Genomic DNA, 15,754 nt, shown 5'->3' on the forward strand with positions numbered 1-15,754 from the left:
TATCCAATACATTAAAACACTGATGAAATTGTATAATAAAGTATTACAAACTATAGGAAATCTCACTTTTGATTGAGACAGCCTACTGTGATGTTTCACTGTGTCATCTTCTAACAGTTTTATTTGTTTTATGTAAATGTGCCTCAAGTATTTGCATAAACATATCTGAGACCAATTGGCATATCCTTTCATCATCTGAAAAGTGTCTCACTTATTCTAGCTTTTTTTATGAGCCGCTCGAAAGGATAGAATTTGAAACTCTCCATACTACCACTCTCCATCCACTGTCTTCCATCTACGCAAATCCTTCTGTATCGTATGGACACTGTGCCCGCCAATGTGAGTTAGTAGTGGTCTGGTCTGTATTGAAGACAACAGGAGTGTATTAGCTGTGTGGATGTCTGCCATAATGCTTCCTAGCTGCCATTCACTAAAACCTCCATTGAAGCAAACCAATCTATGCGCTGCTATGAAAACATTTCCCCTAGCAAGATCAAATAAACATCACTACACATGCATTATTGAATAATGGTGGTTGCTTGGTCTGAATGGCGGGGAAAGGTGTGGTGGTGTGGACCTGGGAGTGAGACCCATGTGGCAGTGTTAACAACACATAGAGGAGAACAGTACCTGAGGCTGGAGGTGGTTACTCTGCATCCACCATGACGTTGTCTGAGGAAGCCCACCGCTGTACTTCGGTCCCATGTGTATGTATGAGTGGTGGCTGTTTCCCATCTAGCGGCCTGCTTGGCTGTTTACTACTTGCAATACTATTTCCCAATGGTACATTTATATTTTACTGCTTCATAAACACACAGATGTCTACATGGACGTCTCAACCTTCAAACCTACCTGTTGTGCCGGACATAAACAATAATAAATGGTGGTTCACACTAGTGAGCCTAGCCAAGCTAAACCAAGCTGTAGTGAGCTGGCCTGGATACCTATCCACCATGGGCGCTGGAACCGTGCTGAAGAGGACCATTTGAAAATAAATCTGAGCCTGTGCAGCTTGATTTGGGTCGGGACGATAGTGTGAAAATGGTATAAGATAAGCATATTAATAATATCATAAACCATGTTCTGTATACAACTATTTATATACATCTATTTATAATGTGTAGTAGACTAGAAAGTGTTTATCTCTCAGCAGGCATGTGTTGTGTCAGTCTGACCCGCTTCCCGGGAACTGTACTTTGTGCACCTTGATGGAAGTTGGGAGGTAATCGGTTCAGATCGTCCATTTAAACACCCTGCTGAAATATCGTGAACATTTGGAGGCCATCAGATGCAATTACAGTGAGTCAAGACAGACAACTCTGAATCGAAATGTGCTTCCCCAGGTAGTTGCGGTATTTCTCACTGACTGAGAGGATATCATACCCCAAATAACCCTTCAATTATACTCCATGTTAATGCAGTGATGCTTAGCTGATTTAATTTAATTTTCTTTATTTTTCTTTAACCTTTATTTAACTGGCAAGTCAGTTAAGAACAAATTCTTATTTACAATGACGGCCCACCCCGCTGGGCCAATTGTGCATCCCAATCACAATTGGACTCCCAATCACAGCCGGTTGTGATACAGCCTGGAATCGAACCAGGGTCTATCACAGCCGGGTGTGATGCAGCCTGTAGTGATGCTTCTGTCATAGATAATGGTAAAAAATTACTGTAGCTACCCATAGCTCCAGTAAATAAGGTAGGAGAAATATGTTGATTATTGATTTCTAAAAGCCTGTAACCATGTGTGAATAACCCAATTCTGTTACATTCCTTGAACACTGTTTCATTTGTTATCTGTAGGTGAAATCCAACTATTGTGGTCATGTCTTTCCTGAGGACATCATTGTCAAACACAGGAGCCAACGGAAGTTATCTTATCAGGGAGTAGATAAGGGGAGCGGCATCTGACATGTGCCTATCAACACTTCACATCAAACATAATCAGAACACACTCCTAGGTAGGAGGAGGAAGTGTGTGTGTGTGTGAATGTAGCGTGGTGGGTGGTGAGTACAATTCTATCCTGATTGTGAGGACATGCAAGCACTAACATAAGCTCTATAGCAAAGCATCATAGTCAGAGCTTTATGGATGGACTTGGGTGCACCAAAGTGTTACTGTTTGTCAGTGACGAAGGTATTCAAATATGGACAATGTCTTGAAATTCTTCTTAATGGTTGTCTTGTATAGCAGGTATTCTGTCTCTAAGATTTGAGTGAGAGATAAAGTAGGGGAAGTAGGAGAGAGTGGGGTAAATTGAGCCAAAGGGTTAGTTGAGCCATCTTTTGTTTCTAAAAAAGAATACACAAAATGAATCAATGTGACCGAATATTTAGGAAGAGGTCATCATTTCATGGAGTGTGGGAAGGAAGAAACCACATGGAAAAAGTGGTAAGCAAGTTAGGTCCAGATTGTTTTATACACTGAACAAAAATAAAAAATAAAAAATATAAATGTAAATTGTTGGTCCCATGTTACATAAGCTCAAATAAAAGCTCAAAAAGCTTATTTCTGTCTAATTTTGTGCACAAATCTGTTTACATCCCTGTTAGCGATCATTTTTCCTTTGCCAAGATAATCCATCCACCTGACAGATGTGGCATATCAAGAAGCTGATTAAACAGCATGGTCATTACACATGTGCATCTTGTGCTGAGGACAATAAATGACCACTTTAAAATGCGCAGTTCTGTCACACAACACAATGCCACAGATGTATCAAGTTGAGGGAGCGTGCAATTGGCATGCTGACTGCAAGAATGTCCACCAGAGCTTTTGCCAGAGAATTGAATGTAATTTCTCTACCTCTCCAACATTCTTTTACATAATTTGGCAGTATGACCAACCGGCCTCACAACCACAGACCATGTGTATGGTGTCATGTGGGCTTAGCGGTTTGCTGATGTCAATGTTGTTACCAGAGTGCCCCATGGGGACGGTGGGGTTATGGTATGGGCAGGTATAAGCTTTGAACAACGAACACAGTTGCCTTTTATCGATGGCAATTTGAATGCACAGAGATACCGTGATGAGATCCTGAGGCCCATTGTCGTGCCATTCATCCACCGCCATCACCTCATATTTCAGCATGATAATGCACGGCCCCATGTCACAACGATCTGTACACAATTCCTGGAAGCTGAAAATGTCTCAGTTCTTCCATGGTGTGCATACTCACCAGACATGTCACCCATTGAGCATGTTTGGGATGATCTGGATTGACGTGTATGACAGCTTGTTCCAGTTCCCGCCAATGTCCAGCAACTTCGCACAGCCATTGAAGAGGAGTGGGACAACATTACACTGGCCACAATCAACAGGCTGAGCAACTGTATGCGAAGGAGATGTGTCACGCCCCTACTTTATAAAGGTATCTGTGGCCACTAGATGCATATCTGTATTCCCAGTCATGTCAAATCCATAGATTAGAGCCTGATGAATTTATTTCAATAGACTGATTTCTTTATGAACTGTAACTCAGTAAAATCTTTGAAATTGTTGCATGTTGTGTTTTATATTTTTGTTCAGTATACATCAGTCGGGGTCTCTATAAGCTACAATATGAGGTCCTAAACCTAGCATGAAAGTGCATCCTTGTAGCTGTGTGGGCTAATATAGTCAAAATGTTTGCCTTGGGGTACTGTGAGTTGAGCCAATGTCCACAATACCCCATACAAATGATGATTACATTTAGTCAGTTTTATGCATAGTTTTTTGCAATGTGTTATGCGTATGTACTCAAGATAGTGCATTTTTATTGTTACAGAGCAGACATAGAGTAGATCATCATGCACTGTCTGTTTGGAGAGCTCCTTTGTCTTCATGGTGCCGCTTGCTTGGTGGTGTTGCAGACTCTGGGGCCTTTCGGAGCAGGTGTATATATACTGAGATCATGTGACACTTATATAAAGTCCACCTGTGTGCAATCTAACTAATTATGTGACTTCTGAAGGTAATTGGTTGCACCAGATCTTATTTAGGGGCTTCATAGTAAAGGGGGTGAATACCTATGCACGCACTACTTTTCCGTTTTTTAAATTTAAATTTAAATTTTTAAAATTTAAAAGTAATTTTTTTCATTTCACTTCACCAATTTGGACTATTTTACATGAAATCCAAATAAAGATCCATTTAAATTACAGGTTGTAATGCAACAAAATAGGAAAAACGCCAAGGGAGATGAATACTTTTGCAAGGCACTGTAGAATCGCAGTAACAGTAAGGTGTTCAATTATTTAAAAATCACATAAACCTATGATGTGCTGTATTCTTGTGAAATATAGAATACAAAGTTATGACTTTGCAAAAATTATGTAACTTGGCATTCAGTTGAAGGCCAGGACACAAAAATGCAAATCATGGGGTCCAAAATGTTACTGTACTGTTGTTTTGCTGATGCGGTACAATCAAATTTTGATGAACTTACTCTGGGTATGGGGTGGGTTACAGTGGGTTATGGATGCCTACATTCACATATACTGTATATCTTCAGTATCTGTTCAATATCACTTTCCCTTCCATTTCTTGGCCAGTTGTCTGGGAAAGGGATGATGTTTCGATGTACCAATTCGTAGCCAAGTTCTCTGCATTTGAGGCTACTATGCCCATGAAACTGGTCGGAGAAAGTCTGCATATGTTTAGAAAGCTACTGTATCATAGCCTCTCTTTCACACACGTACATGTGTCATTCAGTCCATTTCTTCATCTCTTGCTGCTGCTTAATGGACTTTTCCCTTCTCTCACTTCCTTGGCTGCTCTCTCAAGAACCTCAAGGGAGACTAGACCCCTTCTTGTTTTACGTTTGTATAAGGTCAGGGACAAAGTTGTGGAGAAGTACAGATCAAGGTTGGGTTAGAAAAAACATTCCAAAACTTTGAACATCCCACGGAGCACCATTAAATCCATTATTAAAAAATGGAAAGAATATGGCACCACAACAAACATGCCAAAAGAGGGCCACCCACCAACACTAATGGACCAGGCAAGGAGGGCATTAATCAGAGAGGCAACAAAGAGACCAAAGATAACCCTGAAGGAGCTGCAAATCTCCACAGCGGAGATTGGAGTATCTGTCCATAGGACCACTTAAAGCCATACACTCCAGAGAGCTGGGTTTTACGGAAGAGTGGCCAGAAAAAAGCCATTGCTTAAAGAAAAAAAGGCATGTGGGAGACTCCCCAAACATATGGAAGACGGTACTCTGGTCAGATGAGACTAAAATGTAGCTTTTTGGCCATCAAGGAAAACACTGTCTGGTGCAAACTCAACACCTCGCATCACCCCAAGAACACCATCCCCACAATGAAGCATGGCGGTGGCAGCATCATGCTCTGGGGATGTTTTTCATTGGCAGAATTGGCATATTTGTTTTTCTGCTCTTTTGCACACAAGTATTTCTACTTGCACATCCTCAACTGCACATCTATCACTATAGTGTTAATTGCTAAATTGTAATTACTTCGCCACTATGGCCTATTTATTGCCTTACCTCCTTACTTCATTTGCTCACACTGTATACAGATGTTTCTATTGTGTTATTGACTGTACGTTTGTTTATTCCATGTGTAACTCTGTGTTGTTGTTTTTGTCACACCGCTTTGCTTTACCTTGGTCAGATCACAGATGTAAATCAGAACTTGTTCTCAACTGGCCTACCTGGTTGAATAAAGGTGAATAAATAAATAGTTCCCACACAGTGCTCTGGTATAGGCCTACAGTAGATACAAAGACAAATCAGTACCTAAAAAGCACTTTAAGTCTAGGCTGCGGTGAAGACTTAAAGATGTGTTTTAAAGGTTTTGTATAATTGCAGCCAGTCGTTTTGAAAGTAGCGCCCACGAGCCAAAACAAGTCAGTGAAAATTGTGCGCAATGTTATCCATTTCGTATGGAACTTACTGCAAAAAAAGCAAAATACATGTTCCTGCTATTATATATATATATATATATATATAGTATATATTATATATATATATATATAGTATATATTATATATATATATATATATATAGTATATATTATATATATATATATATATATATATATATTATATATATATATATATATATATATATATATATATATAGTATATATTATGAGTTCATATTCGTACAATATGTTACGAATTTGTAAGTGCTTAAGATCCTGTTCAATCTCTTTAAATGAACCAATCTCATAGTTGCCTTAGGTTGTGTGTTATACAATCTCAGAGGCTGGCTCCCTCTTACTGTGCTGACTATCAGCTGAATGGGCACTCTCCTTTCCCTTGGCTCTGTCTCTATTCCCAGTGTGTTTGGCTACACGTTGGCCTACCTTTGGTACAGATAGTGTGCTCATCAGTTTCAGGTAACCTTTTGGAGTACTGGGATGTATAGAACATGAGGGAACAACTTTAGATCTGGCCATAAAATGATTTTGGTTAAAAACATGGTTACAATTATTTTACATAACGCCATTTTTATCCAATTAAATGTCCTAACAGCTGACTGTTCACTCTGAGCAACACCTTTTGTTGCATTTATTTTCCTATTGTGAGTGATGATTGTGCAGTAATGGATCTCTGTCCCTAATACAATGAAGACAAACAGGAGGCACCACATCTAATTTCAGTAACCCATTACCATGGTCTCCCTTTACGAGTTTACTCGAACCCACTTTGGAATCTCAGGTGGGAAAACGGTCTCATATATATGTTAATGTATTGTAGCATCAGCAGACTTCTCTGAACATGAAGTCCGGGACCTTAGAGGACCCGAGGGCCCAAGAAGATTATTTAAGCTAAGTTTCTTACATGTCCATTTTTACAGGCTTTTTATTTTCTGCTCAGCATTTGCAACAACCCACTGTCAGCTCCCTGTGCTGGCTGCTTAAGGCGGTGGATGTGAGTTGAAGCACACAGAGATTAGTGAATCCCCAACCTGACTGACATCTGACAGAGAAGGTAGGGACTTTTTTGCTGACCAAGTAAAGATTTGTCAGTTGAAAGCAGTGGGGGTAATTCCAGATGAACTTCTTTTCACCATCACCATTCTCACTCGATATGAACATAAAGGTATGTTTATACCTCATGGCTCTTTTAGCAATGAAACAAGTGAGCCGAAAAGTTGTATGCACCGTAAGGTTATGATGTGTGCCAGCTGATGATCTGCAAAGACATGGACCTGATAGAGTTTCTTTGATCATCAATCTCACATTCTCTCGGAGGATTCACAATAAATTAAGATTGCTGATAGCTGGGTCGGTCAAAGAAAGAGGATAGCATGTCTGTAAATCATTGTTGGGCTGGACAGGAGATTACATGGACTCTAATGAGAACATGCATTACATCAGCTGAACTAGTAAGACAGAACCATATGCTGCTGTGATGGTTGGACAGTGATGTGAATTCTGTTAACCCCTAAGGCAAACGAGAGACGAGAGACGAGAGAAAGAGAGAAACAAGAGAGAGCAAGGAGAGAGAGAGAGAGAGAAACAAGAGAGAGCAAGGAGAGAGAGAGAAGCAGCTGAAGCAAATAGACTGAATCTCCTCCTCCTCTCTTTAATGGACACTTCATTTCGACTTCAGATAGTCCAACCTCAACAGGATGTGTCTTACAGGCCTGCTGAGGAATGCCAAACATTGGGTTGCTCCCTCAGGGTCAGTTCCAGAGGCTCTCTCTGACGAGCACCATCTCAACAGGAGAGACGTCAGAGAGAGATGAAAACAGAAGGATAAAAGCAAAGTAGTGCCGTCCTGATTAAAGACAACAACCAGGGATTTCAAAGTTAAAGTAAATAAATAATTATCAGAACCAATGATTAATAAATGACAATGGTAACATTGCCAGGTAATGTACAAGATACCCAACCCCACTTTACCTCACTTCACCCAGCCCCAAAGTCTATTAGAGACAGCAGATCGAAACATAGGGAATAATACACTAATGGTAAGGTGACAAATTAGACAATGATAAAGCAGGGGAAATCTGCAGGTCCTTGGGGTTTGTTCTGTACCTGATAATGTCCGATGTGATTTGTCAAATTTGAATGGTTTTCTAATCGTTGCTGGATCCAAAGCTCTGACAAACGGTTGGTGTCATCGTGTCGCGGGGTGCTGGGTGCTGGTGAGCTCACTCATTTATAATTCAAGGCTGAGGCCGTGGAGGGACATTCGCAGTCTGCCAGTGTGGGTCCCAGGGGCCCGTGATGGAGGCCAGGGTGGGTTTCCAGGGGCCTGGGGTGGAGGTCTGCTGAGAGGGCTAGGAGGGAAGCCAACCGGCCTCCACCCTCCGGAGAACCACAGCTGTCCTATGGGAGATGCAGCTCCATGCAGGTAAAGCATGCATTAGGATGATAAATATGCAATATGACAACAAGTCATCATTCAAAGCATAAGTCAAATTAGCTGCATTTAAGTTAAAATCCAGTAGCATACATTAAGTTGCATACATTAACTAGAAATGTCAGAGTTTCTGGAGAGGGCTGGGAAACTGTTAATTCATTGAAACCTGAAATGCTGTGCTGCTGCATATCTTTTCTCCTGTTAACTTGGAACTACCCATCCCGGATCCAGGAGAATTGTCATCAATTACACTAATTAGCATAGCGCAACGGTCAAAAAATATTACTAGAAAATATTCAGATTCATGAAATCACAAGTGATATATAGTGAAACACAGCTTAGCCTTTTGTTAATCACCCTGTCATCTCAGATTTAGAAATTATGCTTTACAGCCATTGCAAGACAAGTGCTTGTGTAAGTTTATCGATAGCCTAGCATAGCATTATGTCCAGCTAGCAGCAGGAAGCTTGGTCACGAAAAATCAGAAAAGCAATCAAATTAACAGTTTACCTTTGATGATCTTCAGATGTTTTCACTGACGAGACTCCCAGTTAGACAGCAAATGTTCCTTTTGTTCCATAAAGATAATTTTTATACCCAAAATACCTCTGTTTATAGCGATCACGACAACGCCGAAAAATCATTCTAATTATATCCATAATATCGACAGAAACATTGGGATTGGGAAATTCATCCAAGACGATAAACTCTTCCCCCAACACAAGATGCACTCCACATCCTGTTCCAGCCTGACTTTGGCACACCAGGCCACATTATTATTCACACCGGCACCAACAACCTGCGAGAGGAGCAGGAGAGAGTAGGCAGCCTGGTCAACAGAGTAGCAGAGAGGGCCTCTGAGCGGTTCCTCAACTCCCACATCACCATCTCCACTCTGCTGCCCCGCAAAGACTTTCATCCCCGTACCATTCAGAACGTCAACGCTGACATCACCAGAGGGTGTGGCCTACTCCCGAACGTACACGTTGCTCACCACCCAACAATCACCCCAGAGCATCTGCACGACATGGAAACAACCACACATTCACAGCCCAGTAAGCTGTACAACATCAGAAATTCATACAGATTCGCCCAAAACAGCACAGAAAGCAACCTGGAACCAAAATATCCAAACACTCTTAGATAACATTCTGGATACCACATTCACTCACAGTAAAGACTGCATCAATCTGGCAGTACAAAACATCAACTATATATTCAGGCAAATGGCAAAAGAAGCACAATCGAAATTGATAAAAAACAAAATAAAAAACACCACAGATGACAACTGGTTTGATGCAGATTGTAAAATTATAAGGAAAAAAATTAAAACACTATCCAACCAAAAGCACAGAGACCCAAATAATGGTGAATTACACCTTCATTACTGTGAGACTTTAAAACTCTATAAACGTACACTCAGAACCAAAAAAAAGCACAGTACAACAGCAAGCAGCTGACACTAATTGAGGAGTCCATAAACACACACAACTTCTGGCAAAATTGGAAAAAACCTTTAAAAAATCTAAACAAGAGGAATTAGCGATACAAAATGGTGACATATGGACAACCCATTTTAAAACACCGTTCAAATTGACACAAACGCAGAACAACGCCAAATTCATGAGAAGTTGAATGGATTAGAAAATGCTATAAAGGACAATCAAAATCCACTGGACTCCCCAATACTGACCAGGAGCTCTATAAGAAACTTCAGGCTCTCAAATTTAAAAAGGCATGCAGACCTGATGGCATCCTAAATGAGATACTCATACTCACTAGTGCAAAATTTCAATTGGCTATATTAAAACTGTTTAATTTGATCCTGAGTGTGGGTTATTTCCCTGACATCTGGAATCAAGGACTCATAACCCCAATCTTTAAGAACGGAGAATAATTTGACCCTAACAATTACAGAGGCATTTGTGTGAAAAATAACCTGGGGAAGGTTTTCTGTAGTATTAGAGTTCTAAACTTCCTTAATAAGCACAATGTTTTGAGTAAAAGCCAAATTGGATTCATACCAAAACATTGCACAACTGATCATATTTACACCATACACCCTGATAGATAAACATGTCCACCAAAATAATACCAAAATATACGCTTGCCTTATCGACTTCCAAAAAGCATTTGATTCTATTTGGCATATAGGACTGTTCTACAAAGTTATTGAAAGTGGTGTAGGGGGTAAAACATATGACATAATTAAATCAATGTATACTGGCAATACGTGCAGCGTTAAAATTGGTAAGAAAAGAGCAGAATTCTTTAACCAGGGGTGGGGCCTTCGCCAGGGTTGCAATCTGAGCCCTACACTCTTCAATATTTACATTAACGAATTGGCCACTATTCTAGAAAAATCCTCAGCCCCTGGTGTTAGTCTCCACAATTCAGAAGTTCCTACTCTTTGCCTACTCAGTGACTACTCTTTGCAGATGACCTATGCCTGCTGTCACATGGCCTACAGCAGAGCCTGGACCTGCTAGAGCAGTACTGCCAGACCTGGGCCCTGGCAGTAAACCCCAAAAAGACTAAAATAATGATTTTCCAGAGAAGATCCAGATCTCAGGAAACTAGACCAAAGTTCTCAATTGGTACAACATATATAGAGTACTGTACACACTACAATTATGTAGGTTTAAAAATAAGCTCAACTGGAGACCTTAATGAGGCAGTGAATGAACTGAGAGAGAAAGCACGCAGGGCATTCTATGCCATTAAAAAGCAAATTCAAATTGAAATACCTACTGAAATTGAGCTAAAACTAATTGAATATGTCATTGAACCGATTGCATTTTATGGCAGCGAGGTGTGGGGTCCACTTGCAAAACAAGATTTCATCAAATGGGACAAACACCCCATTGAAACCCTGCATGCAGAGTTCTGTAAGATTTGCCTACATGTCCAGAGGAAAACTACATGCAGGGCAGAATTAGGCCAATGCAGGGCAAGAATGCAGGGCAGAATTAGGCCATGCAGGGCAGAATTAGGCCAATATCCACTAATAATAAAAACTCAAAAAAAGAGCATTTAAAATACAGTGACCCCCTCTCATATCATTACCAAGCCCAAGGCCAAGAGGCCATTGCAAGGCCAAGAGCTGAGCAAAGAAAAGAGTCCCCTCATCCAGCTGGTCCCGGGGCTGAGTTCACATACTTTTTCTACTAACACACAGAAACCTCAGGACCAGAACATCCAATCAATCAGGATAAACCAAATTACAACACAGTCAAAACAAAGCTATATTGCTTATTGGGAAACACAAGCACAAAGCAAAATGCAGTGCTATCAGGCCCTAAATCGACTGTACACCGTGGCTAAATATTTGACCACGGTTACTGATCAAAACCTTAGAAAAACCTTGACAAAGTACAGGCTCAGTGAGCACAGCCTTGCCATTGAGAAAGGTAGACGCAGGAAAACCTGGCTCCCTGTAGAGGAAAGGCTGTGCAACCGCTGCACAACAGCAGAACCTGAAACTGACCTGCATTTCCTGACAAAATGTAAAAAATATAAAACAATTAGAGAGTGTCATTTCCCCAAATTTGAAACCCTTATTCAAGGTTTCAAAGACCTCTCTGATGAGAGACAGACCAATCAACCTGCACATGTACTCTACTGTATGCTTATTGTTATTGTTGAATGTATTGTTATTTTGACCCTTGGTTATTGTTTTTTATAAATAATATGTTTATTATTTTCCAATAAAAAAACAAATAAAAAAAGACAGCAATACTAACAATGACATTCATTGTAATGTTGAATGGGATGGCCAATTTAGAGGACAAAACAAAACCTAACTCACACATACACAAAATAAAACAAAATCCTATTAGGTGGCACATGTAATAGAAGACAGCATATAGTCATTATAAGCAGTGTAGTTAAGCTAAAAATAAATATTGAGTGGAGTACAACACAGAGTAGCATCAGATCGTCAACCCAGTTATGAAGCGGGACTAGACCATTTATCCAGTATCGGCTGCCATATTTTGTAAAACACTGGACTTCTATTGGAGGTATTGTATCGAATCTTTTCCATATGTATTACATTCCCTAAATCTCGTAACCACATTTCAAAGGTAGGTACAGTCTCCAGTTTCCAAAATTGCAATACGAGCCTTTTGGCTAATAGAGTACAAAGAGAGACAGCCTTCCCTTCCTGGTTATTCCCATCAACTGTACCAAACAGAGCGATCAATGGGTCTGGGGCTAGAACTCTATCAAAGGTTTTAGATAAGTAATCAAAAATGAGAGCCCAGTAAGCATGTAACTTAGGGAATGTCCAGAATAAGTGGGTCAACGCCCCCTCATCCTGCTTGCACCTCTCACACAGTGGTGAGGTGTCCGGGAATATTTTATACAGTTTTACTTTTGAGTAATGTAACCTGTGTATCACCTTAAACTGTACAAGGTTGTGTCTGGCATTCACTGAACTGTGGTTTATATTCCTGAGAGCTTCTACCCAGTCCTCATCTGAGATTTCTGAACCAAGTTCTTGTTCCCAAGCCCTTTTAATAGTGTCTGTGGATACCTATATGTGGGCCTGTAGCACATCATACAGTCTAGAGACCGACCCTTTTGAATGGGGTTTGACTAGGATCAAGCTATCTTATGTAGGACTATTTGGCTTCATGCCATACTGTGGGATATGTGTCCTTACGAAATTCTTGATTTGAAGGTATCTGAAAAAATGTGTTGTTGGCATGTTGAACTTTCCCTGTAATTGTTGAAATGAAGCTAACTGACCATCTATGTATAGATTACCAATTGTTGTGAGCCCCTTCTCCCTCCACTGTGAAAACACCACATCATCCAATGCAGGGTGGAATGCATGATTCAGGCAAATTGGGCTGTCTATGTAAACAGTAGGTATGTTAAGAAAACACCTAATCTGTTCCAGATCCTAAGCGTATGACAAATGACTGGGTTAGAGTCATAAGTGGATTTCTTCACATATGATGGGCTATTAACAAGTGCAGGGAGTGAGGAACGTTAACAGGAGGCCTGCTCAATCAAAAGCCATGAAGGCATATCCTTCTGTCTCATCGCAGGTAAACTTTCCCTCCAGAAAGACAATGTTCAGATTAGCAGCCCAATAATACAGTTTGAAGTGAGGAAGGCCAAAGCCCCCCTCTATCTTGTACTTGCATAAATGCTTCTTTGAAATTCTGGCTGCCTTGTTATCCCATAAAAATGGTGTTACTATTGAATCCAGTTTCTTAAAATAGCTTTGTGGTATGAAATTGGGTAGACATTGGAAGAGGTAAAGAAACCTGGGTAGGACAACCATGTTAATAGCGTTTATACGACCAACCAAGGAAATAGGCAGAGTTTTCCAAAAATCTATATTTTGTTAAAGCTGATATATTTTCTTGTCCCAATTCGCTTTCAATAGCTGATCAAGGTCTCTTGTCACTACAATGCCAAGGCTTGTGAACTTGTCCCTCACTGTTCTAAACGGGGTAGATTGCAGAAATTGCATATCTACAGGCCGTGATATTGGCATCAACTCACTTTTTTGCCAGTTTATCTTGTAGCCAGAGAAGGAGCCAAATGTGTTTATCAAGTTAAGTAAGGGTGGAATAGAAGTTTTAGGCTTGGACAAAAACAAAAGAACATCGTCTGCATATAGGGAAATTTTGTGCTGTGTGTCTTTAATTTTAACAGAAGCTATATCGGCACATGCCCGAATGCGAGTAGCAAGGGGTTCCATCGCTATAGCGAAGAGAGCAGGCAAAATAGGGCACCCCTGTCGGCACCCCTTGAACAGGCGGAATGACTGCGACATTTCCTGATTGGTTACCACGGACGCCATTGGGTGTGCATAAATAATTCTTATCCAATGAATAAATTCCTTTCTGAACCCGAAGTGCTCCAGAACCGACATATCATATACTTCCACTCAATCTGATCAAACGCCTTCTCTGCATCAAGAGCTATTACCACTGCCTCAACCTTGTGATCGTGATACATTACGTTGAAAAGGCAAATTGTAGTATATATGTCGACCCGGGATAAAACCTGTCTGGTCAGGGTGTATGATGTCGAAATATATGTTTTCAATCGGTTTGCCAATATCTTTGTCAACACCTTGTTTTCTATGGGGAGTAACGACACAGGGCGATAAGACGACATCTCCATGGAATCTCTATCTTTTTTCAAGATCAGTGCTATTGTAGCCTCATACAGTGTTTGCGGGAGTTTGGCATTTTCTTTGGATTATTTAAACATTCGCAACACAAGTGGAGCTAGACTGGCGCAGTACTTCTTATAGAATTCTATTACATATCCATCGGGCCCAGGGGCCTTGCTGTTTGGAAATTGTGCTATCGCTGTGTTAATTTCCTCTAAAGTTATCCCTGCATCGAGTGCAGAAGCTGCCCCCCTGTCTAGTTTAGGAAGTTCACATTCAGCGAGAAAGCGTCCCATAGTTTGTGGATCAGTAGCATCGCATTTTGATTGGTATAGCTCTGACTAAAACTGTGCAAAGCATTTATTAATATCCTGCGGATCTGTTACTATTTTACCCTCCTTGTCTTTTATTTTGTGAATAGCTCTAGATGCCTGTACATGCCTTAGCTGTCTTGCTAATAATTTTTGTCACCCAGTTCAAAATAACTTTGTTGCGTTCTAGCAAGTAAAGAGCCCACCAATTTCGAAAGGATGGTATTGTATTCATATTTTAACTTTTAACTTTGTGACTGTATATGAGGAATTCGTCCTGGCGCGTTTCTTCCTCTCTGATGTATAACAAATAATGTAACCTCTAATCACAGCCTTTAGAGATTCCCAAAGCGTGGAGTCGTCAACATCCCCCGTGTCGTTAGTTCCGAGAAAAAAGGCAATCTGCTCCTTCAAATACTGACAAAAAACCTCATCTTTCAACAGGTATGCGTCTAAGCGCCACGGTCGCCAACCTGTCGACATATTGTTGAGTTTCAGCACCCTGGACAGAGGAGAGTGGTCCGTAATTAGAATAGGGTGATAGGTAACCGACTCAGCTGCTGAAATTAGTTTGGAGTCCAACAAAAAATAGTCCATTCTGGAATATGATTTATGAACTGATGAAAAGAAAGAATAATCCCTGTCTGTTGGGTGCGTCAGTCTCCAAATATCGACAATGTTAAGGTTTGTCATCAATGTATTTAGACAGACTCTGGCATTTGATTGTTGAAGTGACCTTGATAGCTGTTTATCTAAAATAGGATCTAATGTACAGTTAAAGTCACCTCCCACAATAACACTTGTATCCGAGATATTTGGTATGGCCTTAAATACCCTTTGAAAAAATAATGGATCATCGAAGTTGGGTCCATATAAATTTACCAAGGTTACTGGTTTCGAATTCAGTGTACCAGCCACAATAATATACCGACCATTAGGATCTGAAATGGAGGATGAGTAAACAAAAGGAATGTTTTTCCT

This window comes from Oncorhynchus tshawytscha, linkage group LG19 (assembly GCF_018296145.1).
Source record: "Oncorhynchus tshawytscha isolate Ot180627B linkage group LG19, Otsh_v2.0, whole genome shotgun sequence".
Lineage (NCBI taxonomy): Eukaryota > Metazoa > Chordata > Actinopteri > Salmoniformes > Salmonidae > Oncorhynchus > Oncorhynchus tshawytscha.